Genomic DNA, 6221 nt, shown 5'->3' on the forward strand with positions numbered 1-6221 from the left:
GATATAGCCTCTCAAGGCTATCAGAATAGATAGGATAAAAAAAAAGATTGCATACTTTATACTAATTCTAATTTAATTCTGTTTGGGATAACGACCAACGATTCTCATTATCGCTTCTTTTTTTTTTAATTCAACTCTACAAATACAAAGCTACAGAATGTCTGCTACAATTCAGGGCACGTTTCGACCTTAAACGTCCAGCACAATCGGAGCCCCGTTTTCCGTTACGAGCTCACTTCGGTAATTACCGCTTACAGTCCAAGTGGAATTGGTTAATTTTGTTCAGTTCAACAGAGCCAATTTTTGTATACTGTATTCAACAGTTTTATCGGCTCCGGCATGAGTTCTATGATTTGTTATGATAGTTGGTTTCGTTAATACGTGACTTTAATATAAATGTGTGTGTATGTAATTGCTTCGTTTATGATGATAAATTTGGGGGATACTTGAGGCTGTGGCTTCGTGTTGAAGATAGGGAATTTTTGTGTTATCGTTGGTTTTATAGACTGTGCCTCTTTCTGAAATAGTTTTATTAGTTTGATCACTATCATTCTATGAAACGGAAGTTTTAAGGCCATTTTCATTAGCTTAATATTTGATACTTTGGACACGTATGGGAATGATCTTTAAATTTTACACATGTATGATAAGACAATAGAATAGTTTTATTAAGCTGGGTTAATATCGAGGTAGCAAGGCAGGATAAAAAAAATGTATTTTATTTTTAACTAGTTGACTCGGCAAACTTCGTAGTGCGCCAATCGATAAATAAAAGACCTAAACTTTTATATTTAATTCCGAGCATTTTCATATTTTTCTACCTTTTAAACTTTCTCTGAACTTCCACGAATAATTCAAGACCAAAATTAACCAAATCGGTTCAGCCGTTCTCTAGTTTTAGCGAGACTAACGAACAGCAATTAATTTTTATATATATAGACTAGTTGACCCGGCAGACTTCGTAGTGCCTCAATTGATAAATAAAATATCTAAACTTTTGTATAAAATAAACTTAAAACAAACAAAAGGAATCAGTCCGACGGGGGACACATCAAAGGGAAAACAAAATTGTTATTTTTGTTTAAAATCCAGAGTATTTTCATATTTATCTATCTTTTGAACCTTCTCTGGACTTCAACGAATAATTAAAGACCAAAATTAGCCAAATCGGTCCAGCCGTTCTCAAGTTTTAGCTAGACTAACGAACAACAATTCATTTATATATATATATAGATAGAAGATATAGATTTACACGTAATTAGTTATAATAAAATATTTCATAAGAAAGACATCGTCAAGTTTAAACTTGAATTAAATAACTGAATTTACACTTACAAGAGTAAAGTAATTTTTTGTATGTATGTAGTGTATGACTATGATTTTATTATTATTATTGTCTAGATGTGTGGACAACCGCCCGCATGTGTTAAGTAGCTACCGGAGACAATGCCACCACCCACCTTCGGATATGAGTTAAAAGGTTTCAGTTTTAGCAATACAGTTGCTCCGTCTTTCAAACGAGTACGCATTGCGAACGTTAGAATTAGGCAGGATGGTGGTACCTACCCGTGCGAACTTACAAAACGTCCTACCACCAGTAAATCTTTGGTCAAAGGCCGCACAAATCTACCCTCTATCTTTCCAATTTTACTATACGTACCACCGAAGCAGGTCCTCAGAAACTGTAGGTATTTATTTTAAAATAACCTCCCGTGGGCGTTACGCATTTATTGTGGTTAGAAACCGCACGTCGATTCCCGCCAAAGCTTCAACATCAACACAACATTTCCATTAACTAAAGATCATTACCATGCCTCTAGTACTCAATCATTTCACGTTCTTCCCCGCTAATTACTAAATACTCATGAGTTGAGTTTGTGTGGCTCCACGTAATTAACTAATTAAACTTAGCATTACACATATTTTAAGTGCATGTTATGAGTTAATTCTCCTGTCAATCCTGCCTATTTCTACCGTGAAGCAGTGATGCGTTTCGGTTTGAAGGGTGGGGCAGATGTTGTAACTATACTTGAGACCTTAGAACTTATATCTCAAGGTGGGTGGCGCATTTACGTTGTAGAAGTCTATGGGCTCCAGTAACCACTTAGCACTAGGTGGGCTGCGAGCTTTTCCACTCATCTAAGCAATAAAAAAATATTATGGTGAAGTTTTTGCTGAAGTTTTCGCTGTTCTACATATTATTATGCCAATAAATGGTAATTGGTACGCAAAGATAAACAGTCCACTTCGATTGAATTAAAATCAAATGTCAATGTCAAAGGTAGAACAGTTTTTTTTTCGTTCAACCAAAATCGAATTTCTCCGAACTTCACTGAGTCGAGGGAAATGGGAGGACGTTTCGAGGTAGCGTCTTGGAGTTCGTGGTGAAAACAAATCAAAACACAATGGACCTTCGATTTCTCAACTCCAGCTTGGTTAATAGAATAAAAAGCACTTTATTGTATTTAGGCACATCAAATAACTAAAATGCATTTTTTTGTTTTTTTTTTTGTTACTTATGGTGGGGGGAAGAGCTCACCTCGTATTAAATATTTATCAGAGTCTGGACACATCAACAACTACTGCCGCCAACCACCTTGAGATGTTTCTAATTCTTCACAGCAGAAATAGGTAGGGCGGTGGTACTTGTTTAGAGCAATTCTAAACATGAAGTTTGTATAACTATTTTTTGAATTTTGAAATAGAATAATAATTTTGACAACACAGTCATTTGTAAGTCAATCAACAATTCAGGTCGTACGTGCACGTGTTGTAACTACATTAAAATTATATAAAAATAACCTTATCTCTGAATATATCGAATTACTGAAGCGACCAGCACAAATTACAGTCCACGCTCTACACAATACTTACCTCTATGATTTCATAAGACAACCCTACCAGTAATTACACAAATTATATTATTATTTTTACGTTTAATTTTTAATTACTTTATTTTGGGAAGTCATTCGTGAGCATGCGTTAAGTAAGCATTTTTTACATGCAAATTTTACATGAAGTGTAATAAATAAATTAAACAAATAAAATAGTTTCGTTTTCATCCCATCATATTATATAAGTGTAAACCTACAAAAATAAATAAGCAGCTGTCAAAAACTTCACTACAGTCTAACACGAACAAAAAGCGTCATTAACACGAGATCAAATTGTAATAATTATTGGTTTTGATTAAATTTCAGATAGCACGGGGCGTGGTGCAAGAGATAAAATCCGGTCTGGTTTTGTGAGCGAATACAAATGACCTCAAAAAAATCGTCAAAAATTCATTCGTGTTTTAGGGATGGAAGCGACATCAGAGGACCACTGGGAAAACCTTGGTGAAACGATTGGTGTGGATCCTAATTCAATTTTATTTATTTATTGCTTTGATGGGTGCACGATCTCACACCCACCTGGTATTAAGTGGTTATTGGAGCCCATAGACATCTACAACGTAAATGCGCCACCCACCTTGAGATATAAGTTCTAAGGTCTCATTATGGTTACAACTGCCCCACCCTTCAAATCGTCCGTGCTGGAATAATGGTCCAGGCGGCTGGCCGATCCTTCGGCTGGTCGTAGGACCGTCGAGGCGATTCGCCCAGTCCTTGTGGATTGGGTGAATCGTGACAGAGGACACCTCACTTTCCGGCTCACGCAGGTTCTCACTGGGCATGGTTGCTTCGGTGAGTTCCTGCACCGGATCAGAGCCGAGCCGACGGCAGAGTGCCACCATTGTGATTGCGACTTGGACACGGCAGAGCATACGCTCGTCGCCTGCCCCGCATGGGAGGGGTGGCGCCGTGTCCTCGTCGCAAAAATAGGAAACAACTTGTCGTTGCCGAGTGTTGTGGCATCGATGCTCGGCGACGACGAGTCGTGGAAGGCGATGCTCGACTTCTGCGAGTGCACCATCTCGCAGAAGGAGGCGGCGGGGCGCGTTAGAGACGCGCAAGCCCGCCGCCGTCGAGCGGGGGCCAGGGAGGCGGATCTCGCCCAAGCCCTGGCCCTCTAAGTGTTTCGGGTCCCCCTCATATGTCGGTCTGGGGACCGGCGAGGGGGACCTAAGAAGACGTCGTGCAAGCTGCTCTGCACGCGTTTTACGCAAGAGCATCCGGGTGATGGAAGGCCGGCTATCCTCGACCCACGCTGGTTCTGACCCAGCGGGGTATTCCGTAGGATAGCTCACTCTAACCGGCGCCATGTAGGCGGGCTCCGGATAGCCTGCCGACCGAGAGGGCTGGTGGTCGTGACGCCGACGACCGCCAGTCTGGCGTCCCGAGGGGGAGGGTGATGGGAGAGATGTGCTCCGCACTAAACACTTCACTTTCTCCTCTTTGCCTTTTCATGAGTTCTGTCTCATGTGAGGTTTGGACGTTGGTTGTTGAGCGACAGGAGGTTTTAGTCGGTTCGACTCCGACATGCTCCGCCCGCCGTCCCCAGTGGAGGGCGGAAAAAAAAGCCCTCAAACCGAAACGCATTACTGCTTCACGGCAGAAGAAATAGGTAGGGCGGTGGTACCTACGCGTGCCGACTCACAAGAGGTCCTACCACCAGTAAAATATACGCGAATATATACGATGAATAATACGATATATACGAAGTATAAAGGCGACAGTGATTACACTAACATAACTCCATTGCCTAATACTGAGTACTTTTTCCGACCTATGTTGATGGCCTTGAGAGGCCATTTCAGCGTAACCTTAATAAGTAGGTGAGCTCACCGGGCTCAACCTGACGACGTTGAAAACACGAACCCTAGCAAGAGCAGTGCTTCGCAGAATCTACCGCGGGATCGGAAACGCAACCCACTGAGAAGATCCGGCGAGAAACTCAATGGGCTGTGTCTGTGGGTTAATTTACTCGCCGAGCCCTTCGTCGCAAGCGACGGGTTCGCCGAGAACGATGACCGGTGCTTGAGGTACCTAAAAGCAGCGTTAGTGTATCGGGAGGAACCGAAATGACGTGTTTTGGGTGACGTCGACTATTTACCATTCGGTCTACAAGATCGGGTATGTAATTTCCAGCGGCCATGACAAGAGGGTTCTCATGTCATGCCGCCTTCTTAAAGTGGCGCAATGATGCCGACTGTATATATTTACTGACTGAGTCAAGCTTCAGGTCATTATGGAGCACGTTCCTTAGGAACCATGGTGCTCCGACGGCCATCCTACAAAACTGGGATTGAATAACTTGAAGGGGTTTCGAGTTGGTGTGGGCCGCGTGAGCGAACACTACACATGTCATGACGGGGTGTATGCAAGTTTTGTAGGGTGTCACCTTATTTCGAAGGGACAATTTGCTTCGCTTGCAAATCATAGGGTAGATACGTCCTAATATGAAAGCGGCACGGTCGCGTACTGTTTTGATGTGGGGACGGAATGTCATCCCTCTGTCGAGGGTGACGCCTAGATATTTGACCTTGATATTTGACCTTTGACCTAGCGATTCGATAGAGTGATGGGGCTAACGGCGGTGGTGTTAATGCGCCTATTAAGGATTGGGCTGCTCGAAGTGGTATTCGGAGGGCAGCCCCTTTTGAAGAGCACCGCTGTGCTTTTCGTGGGGTTGATATCAATGCGCTACTTCCGGAACCACTGTCCCATGGCACTGCGATCTGAAGTCGCCGATGCAACAACGACTTCTTCCTACACGAGTAGTAGATAGCTGAGTCATTGGCGAAGAGCGCTAGATGGGTCTCCGGAGACCGGGGTATATCATTGATATACAAACTAAATAATAACGGGGAGAGTGCGGAGCCTTGCGGGACTCCGGCAGTCAGATGACGGGGTCGAGAGCGAGTTCCCTCTACTCGATATCGAAGCGAACGGTTCGACAAGAAGTCTCGTATGATGAGCACGAGTCTGTCTGGCACTCCCATGTTGTATAGTTTGTAAATCAAACCGTTGTGTCAGACTTTGTCGAACGCCTTCGCTATATCGAAGAAGAGGGCTCCGGTCGGGATTGGTTCCCGCCTATTTAGCCCTATAAAGATATGCTCCGTGAGGCGGTGCACTTGTTGTATGCACGAGTGTTTGGCGCGGAACCCAAACTGCTCGTCTATTAATATTTTGTTTTCGGTAATGAAGTCCCAGAGGCGTTTCCGATAAAGACGTTCGTAAATTTTGCTTATTGCTGGGAAGATACTAATCGGACGGTGAACCGTAGCGAGACGGAACCGCTTGTATATCTCCGTCCGTGAACCAAAAAAGTGACAG

Source organism: Bombyx mandarina, chromosome 20 (genome assembly GCF_030267445.1).
Source record: "Bombyx mandarina strain Sakado chromosome 20, ASM3026744v2".
Classification (NCBI taxonomy): domain Eukaryota; kingdom Metazoa; phylum Arthropoda; class Insecta; order Lepidoptera; family Bombycidae; genus Bombyx; species Bombyx mandarina.